The sequence below is a fragment of the Pinus tabuliformis genome, chromosome 4_1 (assembly GCF_031772625.1).
Source record: "Pinus tabuliformis cultivar Carrire ecotype Pingquan chromosome 4_1, CPIR1, whole genome shotgun sequence".
Taxonomy (NCBI): Eukaryota; Viridiplantae; Streptophyta; class Pinopsida; order Pinales; family Pinaceae; genus Pinus; species Pinus tabuliformis.
Window position 1 is genome coordinate 132,623,461 of NC_142303.1, and position 13,092 is coordinate 132,636,552.

A 13,092-nucleotide genomic window follows, 5' to 3' on the forward strand; every position below is an offset into this window, starting at 1 on the left:
TGCCCTGCACTCATGCACATAAAACATATTAACATACCATACACAATTCTAGATTTCCTAATCTCTGTATATATTTTTTCTTGACAAAGCTACCTTTCTAAAACTTTTTCCACACTTAGTCGAATCATTTTTTTTCTATCTCTACATAGAGATTTTTTTTCTTTTCCATGTATAAAGTCACTCTATAAATTTTATATTTTATCTCAAGGACTAGAAACTTTTTTGAGATATTAAAATTTCAAGGCGTTATTCAAATCCTCTCGACCATAAACCAAATTTCTTTCTAGCTTCCCCTAAGATACAAATTCTTCCAGCCAGAAAAATAATTATTTCATGCTAATTAGTGATATTTTCCTCAATTTGTTTTGGTAGCGCCCCCATGCACCTAACCTAAGAAACGGTAGCGGAAATCGACCAATCCCCCAAACCTAGTTTCAGAGATTCTGAGAAGGTAAACATCATTTCATAGAGATGAGTTCATTTATGTTATCTCTGTCTCTCTCTCAATATGAAGACATTGAAGGAAAACAGTTAAAATGAGTTTCCCACGAGTTAACTATTAACTGCCTATTAACTTGAAACTATTATTAACTATTAATTGATTATTAATCTTATGGTTGAATATTGTTCAATCGTCTAACATTAAATCTGAAGGTGCAGAGTGGTGCAAGGTGGCACCTAGGGGAGTCGCAGAGTGGTGCAAGGTGGCACCTAGGGGAGTCTTTCTCAAAGGGAACGCCTTACAGTGTAAATATTTATAAAATATTTTGATTGTGAAATAAGTTATTATTTTTATTACTTGGTTCAAACCGTTTATTGCACTAAGAGAACATTCAATATTGTGTTGTTGTTATTCTTATTCTTATTCTTATTATATAGTTGACATTAATAATGTTGACATACGATCTTTCTTAAATTACATCTAACGCCTACACATCTACACTCTATTGGGTTGTAGAGTGCCTCTCGACACAATAATACAATTTATCCCTCATTATTTTTGAACCATATAAAATAGCATCTTAAGCATGAGAAGTTAATTTTGGAGATAAAAAAATTATTCTCATGAGAGAAATATTTAATGACTCTTTATTGAGGTTTTGAATATAATGGTTGTTTATTTCAATCTTTTAAATTTTGAAAAAAATAGATATTTGTAAGCTGTATATTCTCCCTTTTTTCCTTGTTTAATTTTTTTTCATGTCGACTCAAATCAAATAAAAGTCCAAAGTCAAATTTGAATTTAGTAAGTATGATTTTATGGGGGTAAGTGTATTGTAAGACCCCCTCCTTGGTCTACCCAAAGTAACCATGCCAACCGGGGTAAACATGAGGAGAGATGCTACTATGATCATATTCGACCTCCTATGTCACCTTAAGGAAGTGGAATCGACGGAACATCACATACAATCATTCAACATCATCAACGAAACCCTCAGGAGATAAGTCAGCAACTCAAACATCCTGTCCCTAGTTCCCACTACTATTTTGCAGCTCTTAGGCCATAGTCGCTCTCATGTTATGGGCAAGGGAGCGGCCAAACACCCATAGTCACTCTCATGTTATGCGCAAGGGAGCGGCCAAACACCCATAGTCGCTCTCACAAGCTTGCCTGCTAGCAACTGTGGACCAAAATTTCTAGTTTTGTGCCAGCGATCTTGAGATTTTAGCCACTTTTCTAGCCCATAATCCTAGCCTCTTCTAAGAACTTCTTGTAACTTCCAGAATTCATTAAAAACATGATAAAAATGATGATCAATAAAAAATCACCCTCAAGACTAGGCTTGAGCGTCCCCAACCGGGACTGACATTCTGTCAAACACTTGGCATCAATGCAACCTACATGTTTAGGATACAAGACAGAGCATAGATGACTACAACAAGTTATGAAACATAACAAGAAGGATCACCTCCTTCTCCATTGAAATACTACATCATCAATTAGGTCTTGTATCCATCAATTTAATAGTTACAAGTAAATATATGAAATAACCATGACATAAACCAGTCATTCAACTATGCCTATAACCAACATAAAACCATATAAATATCAAAGATATGATAACCATTAAATCCACATATAAATCAATACAAAAGTAAGAGAACTTATCTTTCATTAATCATAGGAAAATCCATCCAGGTTCGGGACTTCCACGTGGCACCCGACCATAGACATGGCTGAACCAAATCCTCGTGCCATATTCCAAGCATGGATGTGGGATCTCATAGAAAAACCAATCTAAGAACAACCAAGAGAATCCAGAGGTTAAACCACGTCCACCCTCATCAAACCGTGATCACACCAAAACCAGTGCTTTGATCACAACCGAACAGAACTTGGAATTCCATCCAAAATCCATCACTATCCTTGACGATTTTTTCGTCTCCTTGTCTCTCAGGTTTTACCGCAATCCATATCCTTGTCTCCCAGGTTTTATCGCAATCCAAACTCGGATCACTAGGCCCTAAATCGAGACTGCTCCCTCAGGATTTACTTTGTATCCCACCAAAACTGGTTAAGGGATTCCTAGGCCTTTGGGAATGAACCTTGAGAGCACCTCCACCCCAGATTTTGAAATCCATCTTGCAATTCTAAAGCTCAAAAATCGAAATAACAGACCAACATACCATGCCATCCAGAAAAATGCTAGGTTAGGTTGAAATCCACTATCATAACCCAACAAAACCATGCCACCGACAACAAGAGAACCATACACCAACATGTGAATCCATGCATGTCCGAACAAGCCAGGAAATCATACATGCAAAAGGTTACCTGCAAGTATTCCTGCTGAAGTTGCTTGAGTCCTCCTTTCCTTTCCTTGATCCTTGCTTTGCTTTGCTTTTTTCCTTTCCTTCCTCCAAACTAGAGTGCTCCAAGAAACTCTAAGTGACCAAGAGTGAGAGAGAGAGGGAGAATAATGAGAGAGCTCCAAACTTGAATTGACAAAAGGTTACCAACTGATCATCAAAAGCCTTTTTATGAATAAGGCCTCTATTTTCTTCATATTCCATTATTTTCCTTCAATTTCCTCCTCACATGCAACCAATGAACTTTCACCTTATTTTTCTCCTAATTTCCATTATTTTCATAAATAAATGTGCCCAAAATTCCTTTGCCTTAGCCTTTGCCAATTTTTCTTAGCCAAAACACACATCTAGTGATGTCCACTAGGATATCTTTGTCCAACATTCAACTTGGAATACATGGCCCTTACCCGTGTTCTTATTTTGCCTTTATCGACTTTTATTCTATGAACTTTTCACCAGGGTTATTACATTTATTTTCAATTTTCAATTATTTGTAAATATTTGTAAGCCTAGTTTCTTCACAATATTGAATCTTGCTTTATACACATAGTTTAGTAGAGGGTATTTTATTATTGGATGACAATCATATTAATTAGATTTTAGTTATTATATTTTATCTTTTAAATGATCAATTATCGCAAGGAGATTTATTAAATAATAAGATACAAGGAAAAACATTTTGAAAACCAAATATATGGGGAGAAGTGGAGAACATTGAATCTCATAATTGTTGGTATAAAAGAGTGGAAAGATAAGGACATACTAGCCATAGTAAAAGAAGAACTAAAAATTAAATCACAAATTAAAACAACTTATTTCATAAAAGAAAAGAGGTTGGAAAAAATAATCAAACATAAAGATAGGTTGATTTGTGTGAAGGTAAGTTATAATAACCATGACTATGGAATACTTAGTAAATCTAGAGGCTTAAAAGGTTCAAGAATCTTTATAAATGAAGACTTTGTTCCCACTGACTAGGGTGAGTTAAGGAGAAATGTTCAAAATATTAAGGAAACCATAAAGGAATGCAAATGGGAAAAATTGGAAATAGAAAATATATTATTAGGGATATAGACCATAATCATAATAATAATAATAATAATAAATAGGAATTTTGGACACTCTGGATCCTTTTTCAGAACTTTTATGGATTTCCATGGCATAAAGATCATATGCCAAGTTGGATCCCAAGTGAAATTGATATTATTTTTTTATCCAAGTAGCTTAGTTCATTATAGGATGTATACTTTTGTACTAGTGAACCCATTAATAACAAATTAGGTCTATATCATCCCTTACCTATAACCACTCATTTGTGAGAAAGAATTTCCATAGACTTTAGGGGAGGTTTATCAACAACCAAGAAGGGACACAACTACTTATTTGTGGAAGTTCAACAAGGAGTGCATTCTCATGCTCTATAAAAAGTCCATCACAGGGTAAGAAGAAATGAATGTGTTCTTTAAACATGCCCTAGTGCATTTTGGAATACTATGGAGCATCATTTCAAACAAGGAAACCAAATTTCACAATGCATTGTGGACTACATTATGGAAGAATATGGACACATGATTGAAAATGTATACGATATTCACAAAGAACGGGTAAACATAAGTAGTCAACAGGACTTTGGTACAAATTATTAAGGGTTATAATTAGAGGTATTTGAATACCTAGGATGGAAATTTAGTTGATATACAACACTCCTATAATAGAGCACTCCACACTTTAATCAGTGAATCACCATTGTTTTGGATATTTTTCACCTTTACTTCTCGATGTAGTAAGTTGACATTAAGGAGTGAGGAAGGATCTCAAAAGGGATGCTTTATTTTTTTTCCTTTGATAAGATCAGGAAAATCCATTTATAATTATATGAGGCGTTAAAGAAGTCACAGGAGAAATACAATGCCAAAAATTACCAACATGAGATAAAGAGGTCATTTAGAGTGGGAGGTAGATTATGGTTATAGTTGAACAAGGATGTTATCCCAAGTGTCATGTTTTTCATTGAAGATACATTGATTTCGCCCCTTCCAAATAGCCCACGCCAATAGTCCTTCGGCTAGTCTCCACAATTTGTTAAAAAGTTGGCTCTGAAAATGGATTTTAGGCCAAGTTTTGAGATGCTACAATGTAAAGGGGTTTTTTAAGACAATATTTAAGATTTTTTTTGAGTAAACTGTCTTAACTTGAGACAAAAAAAAACTTGGGTATTGTCTTAAATATTTTCTTTAAGTGAGTGTCTCAAATTATTGTCTTAAATGTTTTTCTCTATAAAGACAATATATAACACAAGCATTATTGTCTCTTAGGGGACAATTTCATTTGTCTCTCGAGAGACAATAGTTGGAATTAATGACATATTATATTTATGGAGACAATATGTCTTTAATACTAGTTATTGTCTCTCTAAAGATAATACAAAATTATATACATTATGACTTTTGTCTCTTTAGAGACAATATAAAACAATGAACCGAGGAAAATATCTCACCATTGAAATAAGTCAACATAAAAAGTATTTAATTAAAAATAAACTACAATATCATTTATTAATTCATAATAGGGTACAATGGAATTGAACCACCAAACTACTTCATATAAGGTAGGTGCTATTCCATTGAGTTGGCACCCTTTAAAGAATTATGTGAGGAGTTATGGCAATCCTTGAAATTGCATATATATGCATTTATTTTTAAAAAGGGGCTCGACACATAATGGAATAATCTGTGTAAAACATAGAATCATGCAACCCCATGTTCACTGAATGTCACAATCAAGTTTGAGGCCAAATCTTGAAATATTTTGAGCCCAAGGATAATTATTCATGAAATTGGTCAAGCTAACTAAACAAAAAAGTGACATGAGCTATTTACTATTAATTTCTTGCACATACAAATTTCCATATCAAATGTCCAACCCATTTTGTATTATTCAATAATATGCAAAAGTATTCCTACCGTCTACCTGCATGTCAAAAACTTGAATCTATTCTAACTGAATGCATGGCATTCAAGAAACTATTATTTTTTACAATATCAGTGACATCAATAGTAGTAGAAATTAGGGCCTGAGGATTTCGGATTCCTAAGTTTCCAAATGATCCATCATCATTATGCTAACTCTGTCCAATGTGGTGTGTGTTAAATCATTGCAAAAAATATTTATAATTTCCCATTCTAAGTATATCATAGATCATTATTTTAGTAGTGGCATTTTCCATTATATCAACACTATAAGTGATTAGCTTTGTGTCTTCCTCCATGGCAAGGGCCCATAGACAACATGGTCATTTTAATCTGCATCTATGAAAAACATCATTGTGATTTACAAAAGAAATCATTTGCGCAGAGCCTTGGGTGACACCCAATTGGTGGTCCATTTTAATATCTTTCAAATACAATAATCCATCACTACATTTTTCTTTCTTAGGTGAAGGATTTCAGGACATCTCTCGCATATTTGTAATCTTGCAATCTCATACATGGTTAGGTCCCTATAATAGTGTAGTCCCATTATTGTAATTGCTAATGTAGCCCCCATATTATTATTGTTGTGCCCCATAGAAACCCATTATTATTATTTTTATGTCTTTACATTATTATTGTTTTGTAGGCTCTAATTATATTGCAACTCCTCAGAGTCCTATATATAAAAAGGAGGCATTGTCATTTGTATCATCCAATAATTGTTCATTTATGTAATGTAAAGGAGGTTTTCCCCTCGAACAGGGTAATTTTTAAGTCATTGATCTACATTTTCTTCTGTTTTGTGAGCTGGTTGCATAACATTTGGTATTAGAGCTTTGGATTCTAGGGGTTTGATGCTTGAAACAAGTTATCCTCGTATTTTCGCTAGAACATTTTTTCTACAAGGCTTCAGAAGCTAAAATATGGACCAAATAGAGATAAAATATTGAGGAATTTCATGTACTAATTTCAATCTTGGTTCACTATATTTTATGAGATATGGTCCAAAGAATTTAGGGTTTTTACAGTCTCCAGAATTCAATCGCGAACAAGTGACCTAGGGAAAATTGTCATAACTTTCTCTCTGAGCATCGAATTTGAATTTCATAAAAAGTGAATGAAAGGAAACATACTGTAGTTTTATCTATATCATTTTCAGAGCCGAATGTCGAAAAAGTAACACGTGTCACTCCGTAAGAATTTGATTTACAGAACTAGTCCATAATCAGGTCATTATGGGAGATTGGGCATAGATTTTCCTTGAAGAATCCAATTTTGGTCTGACTTGTGGTGTTGGAAGTAAGTCTCAGAGTGATACCACAAAACCAAGTTTTAGATCTTGGAGAGATGAAATTACAAAGATACAATAGTTTAAATATTTAGCTCCAAAAAAAGAGGAAAAAAGTGTGTATTTTATAAAAACAATTTGCATAAATTTTGTTTAAGAAATCAGTTTGAAGTGATTCAAAGGGAATAGTGAAGCATATATATCGTTGTTTGATTCTAAAATGCCTCAAAACAAAAAAATGGATACACCTAGTTAGCAACCAGAAATCTCTACTATGTTTCATGAAGAAGAGGAAGAATTGTAATGAGATATATCAAAGTTACGAGACCAATTGCAAGAAATTTCACTCTCACAAAGAGTAAAATGAATTGGAAGCTAAGATGGAGGTAAATAGATAAAATTTAAAGGAAACATTGAAGGTTTGAATGATGATTTAAATGTAAACATGGAAACTAGGATGGATGGTTTGAAGAATGGTTTAAAAGCAGACATGGAAAGTTTGAAGGAAGGATTGACAAAGTTGTTACAAGAAATGTTTCCTAATGGTGACAAGGTACTCCATGAAAATGATGTTGAAGGAAAAATGAATATAAATTATGAGTTTAAAGACACCAATGTGGGGTTTAAGAGTCACCACGTTTCAGAGATAAATATGAGGAATTTTGATGGAAAGGATCTGGTAACATGGATACTACAGATGGAGCAATATTTTGATCTACATGTTGTGCAACATACAAAAAAGTATACATTGCATCTTTATATTTAGAACCCAATCAATTTGTATAGTATAAATGGATTTATTATCATAAACCACTTGTCACTTGGTTAATTTTTAGGGAGGAAATGATAGCACATTATGATGGTACAAAGAGAAACACCTTCTTTACCCAATTGATAAATCTCAAACAAAAGGGTTCAATGGCGGAGCACATTAAGGACTTCCAAAAATTGAATATCAAGATAGTTGATATGCCATAGGAGCATAGGTTTGATGTATTCATAAAGATTTTAAAGGATAACATCCAAAATGAGGTTCGCCTTTGGGAACATGATTCATTGGAAAAGGCATTCAAGGTGGCAAGAAAATTTGAAAACAAAATTATGGCAACAAGGAAGGCTACCACTCAAAACTATACAAATGGAAGTGGTGTTTCTCCTAACATTCCACAACCTACAAGGTTGACACTGCAAAAATTGGAAGAAAAAAGACCAAAAGTTCTTTGTTACAGTTGTGATAGAAAATACACTAAAGGCCATAAGTGTATTGAAAAGAAATTATTTTACATAGATTGTGAAGAGGAGGAAGAAAAGGAATAAGAAGCATCAAAATAGGAGGATACGCACAAAGAACCAACTCCAAAGAAAAAAGAAATGAATTCGACCATATCTTGTTATGCATTGGCAGGAATTACCATGCCTCAAACTCTCATGATAGAAAGATGTATCAAGAAGAAATAGGTAATAGTGTTGATTGATTCAGGTAGTACCCATAATTTTATTCATTGTAATATAGCCAATCAATTTAATTGCTTCCTATATCTAGCACCAGAGTGTCCAGTGATGGTTGCAAAGAGAGGAACTATAAATATCTGGAAAGCGCCATAATATCAAGCTAACCATGGGGGAATATGTATTGAATATTCCAACGCTTTCCATTCTAATGGGTGGTATTAATGTTGTACTAAGAGTCCAATGGTTACAATCTTTGGGGATGATAGTTTTTAATTTTCAAGAACTTTTCTTGATTTTTTCTGGGAAGGAAAGGAAGTCGAATTAAGGGGTATCGTAGGGAAACTAGGAAAGAAAATCAACTCTAATGGAATGACACAAATTATAAATAAATAACAATAGGTTTTAATTGCACAATTATGTTCACTAGAGATTAAAACATTGAAATCATCTATTTCTCCATATTCCCAAAAAGTCTTGGACAATCACTCCAAGGTATTTGAGAATTCCAAAGGCCTCCCACCTATTTGTGATCATGATCATGCTATTTATTTGATTCTAGGAAGTGTTTCTCCAAACACGAGGCCTTACAAATATCCCTATGCCCAAAAGAGTGAAATTGAACGTATGGTTGCAAAAATTCTGGAGGGCGGTATAATTCAACCTAGTCAAAGTTCTTTCTCTACCCCAATAGTATTGGTGCACAAGAAGGATGTATCATGGCGTATGTGTTCAAATTATAGGGAACTCAACAAGATCACTATTAAAGATAAATTTCTCATTCTTGTCATTGATGAATTGTTGGATGAATTACATGGAGAAATTTACTTCACCAAGTTGGATCTTAGTTTAGGATATCATCAAATTAGAATGAAGACTGAAGACATTCCAAAAACAACATTCCGAACTCACGAGGGTCATCAGGAATTTTTGGTCATGCCTTTTGGCCTTACTAATGCACCTTCCACATTTCAAGGTTTGAAATATATTTTCAAACCCTTCCTTAGAAAATCTATGTTATTATTTTTGGATGATACAATAATCTACAACAAGTCTTGGAAGGATCATGTTTAACATGTTGATAAGGTGCTCAAACTATTGGAGGAGAAACAATTATATGCAAAAACTTCAAAATGTTTATTTTGAGAACAAGAGTTGGAATATTTGGGTCATATTGTATCTCATGAGGGTGCTAAGGCAGATGCTAACAAAATTAAATCCATTAAGGAATGGAAAATCCCTGCAACCATAAAGCATCTTCGAGGATTTCTTGGGTTGACAGGATATCATCACAAGTTTGTTAAGAATTATGGGACAATAGAAGCACCTCTAACAACTTTATTGAAGAAAGATGTGTTTTCTTGGACTCTAGAAGCAACCAAGGACTTTGAACATCTTAAAGAGGCAATGTGCCAAGCACTGGTCTCAGCCACACCAAACTTCATAAAAACTTTTATTGTGGAATGTGATGCCTACGGAAATGTAATTGGTGTTGTTTTAATGCAAAGAATGAAGACCTATTTATTTCGAAAGTCGTCCACTCAAAGGAAAGTATTTACACAAACCTTTTTATGAGAATGAAATGTTGCCAATAGTACATGCACTAAAGCAATGGTGACCTTACCTAATGGGAAGACACTTCAAGGTAAAATTTGATCATGATAGTCTTAAATAATTTTTCGAACAAATATTATCTTCAAAAGACCAGCAAAAATGGGTCACAAAGATTATGGGTTATGACTTTGAAATCATCTACAAAAAAGGGACACAAAATATTGTTGCATACACACTCTCAAGAAAGGATGTGGATGTGGAAGAATTTCTTTGTGCCATTTCTATTATCCAACTTGATTGGATAACCGAAGGAAGGGATGAATGGAAGAATGACAAAGAGGTGTGGACACTAATTCGAAATTTGCAGCAAGACCCCACTACATTTGATACATTTCACTGGAAACATTATTCATTATGGTACACATATCACTTGTATCTTTATAAGAATTCCCAACTCAAACAAAAGATTCTTTTGGAATTGTATACCTCTCCCTTAGGAGGGCACTCATGATTTTTAAAAACTTATCATAAGGTCAAGAAGGAAATTTTTTGGGAGGGCCTTATTGAGCCTCACAATTGCTTCTTTTTAACATCCTTTTTCACTCCCTTTATTTTGTTTTGACCTCCATAAGTACACAGTGGGCATCAAAATGCAATATTATCACATGGCAAACATAAAATTGTCTTGTATTTCATAAATTGATAATTTTCTATATTATTTAGTCTAATGTTTGCTCCAACTATTGAATTGTAATGATTCTGCAAACAAGTCTGTGGTTTGACAGGTTCCAAGGTGCCAACTGGGAAGCGAAATATATGGATAGGAGGAAATTGATGCACTCAATGATTTCCTCCTATTCTCCTGAACTAGATCGATGGAAAAAAGTTCGATGATGCAGTGAAATATAAAGTCAACCCCTGTAATCGGTAACAAGCTAGCGAGAACAAGATATACACCTCATGATTTGCTTTGATAATAGAAAATCATGAGTGAATTATGCTACATTATCTTTTCAAGTGAAAATTGTTGAAATTTGGTACCGGAGGACAGGTGGTTCCCTTAGGCTTTGATCTTTGGCCTAGGGAAAAGTGTCCAAAAGAATTTAATTTTTCTCCTAAAGTGACTTTATAATTTTATAAAGTTAAATCTAATTTAAAAGTGACTTTAAGTGATAAAGTTATTAAGTCTAGTTTTAAAGTGACTTTTATAAAGTCAATGAAAAATTAGAAAGGAAAAGTGACTTTGGAAATAAATGACTAAGTGGGTCTTTATTAAAGTGGGGTGAATTAAAAAATAAAAAGTGAGATTTAAATGAGCATTTAATCTCAGCCTTGGATCTCAATCTATTTCGGCCATTGGATTTAGGGATAACCCAAAAGTCACTTGGGGTTAGATTAAAGGAGGAAAAGGAGGAAAAGGTCATTAATTCTTTCATGAGCAGATTGAGAGAAGGAGAGCAAGGCAGATTTCTAGATAGTGAGCTGCGGAGTCAGCAGTGGAGTTTCAACAGAGCGGAGTTTCAGCAGCGGAGTATCAACAACGGAGTTTTAGCAGGGCGGAGTTTCAGCAAGGCTGAGTTTCAGCAAGGCTGAGTTTCAGCAAGTCTGTACAGCGGAGTTTCAGCAGGGCGGAGTTTCAGCAAGGCTGAGTTTCAGCAAGGCTGAGATAAGTTGTAAAAGTTTGCTTGCTGATTTTTGCTGAATATTTCTTACTGTAAAAAGGCATTTTTCAGAAATAAAGAAGAGCTCTCAAGCTGGTTTTCCCCAAGAGTTGTAGGGGGTTTTTTTCAGGGTCACATTGACCAAAATTCTCAGTGTTTAAATGTGTTTTAATGGCTGTTTATTACTGCTGATTTTTATTTCTGCAATTTCCAACATTCTGTAGAATTTCCAGAATTTGTGTTTTCAGCAAATTTATTTTTTTTTAGCTTGTTAAATGTATGGTTATGGGAAAGAGCATTTAACTATATGGGAGAAATAAGGAGAAACTGAAAACCGGGGTGGGAAATGAGAAATTTCTACATGGTATCAGATCTTGAGTGCTGAAGGACAGTTTGGGACAGCGAAAAGAAAAATTACAGTTGCTGATTTTTCACTCAGAAAATTCCAGCAAGCTGATTTTTTTCATAAAAAACAGTTTTATCTTTACTACAATAGTGTTATTTTTCAGTTTTAGGACAGCAGGATGTCATTGGGATTGAGGGTAGAGGATAGGCTGGATGGGCATACAAATTATAGCGTTTGGAAGGAGAGAATGCAGAGTATCTTTGAGGAGGTATAAGTCTGGGATATCATGGTGCATACCACACAGAACCCTGTTGTTGTGCCTACTGATGCTACTCAGTTGACAACTTATAATAAAAAGAACAAGGGTAAGAGGCTGATTCTAGACGGAATCAAAGATCATTGCATTCCTCATGTGGGAGGAAAGAGCAATGCCCATGAGATGTGGATAACATTGTCCAATCTCTACCAGAGTACCAATGAGAACCGGAAGATGGTCCTGAAGGAAAAGCTGAAGAACATTAAGATGGGTAATGATAGTGCAACTGGATATCTCACAAAGATTACTAATGTGAGAGATGAGTTGGCAGCGATTGGAGAGACCATTCTACCCACTGAGTTGGTGCGGATTGCAGTGAATGGCCTCCCCCGTTCATGGTTGAACTTTGCTGATGGGGTTTGTGCACGTGAGACCCTTCCCACATGGGAGAGGTTTTGGGATGATTGCATTCAGACAGAGATAATGAAAGGTCAGCTTGGGGCAGCCAAGCCAATTGAGTAGGATGAGGATGTAGCACTGGTGGCAGGAGGCAAGAAAGGCAAAGGGAAGAAGCAGGCTTCCACAAGCAGTGGTGTGTTGTTGGGAAAAGTATCCAATACAGAATGACCCTATCCCACTCTAAGGGTGATAGTACCTCAGCAACAATCAAAAGCAAAGCTATTCAAGATTACTTCTTTTATGAGATGTAGAAGAGAGGAGAAAGAGATCCACTAACCGTCATCTTCCGTTAATGG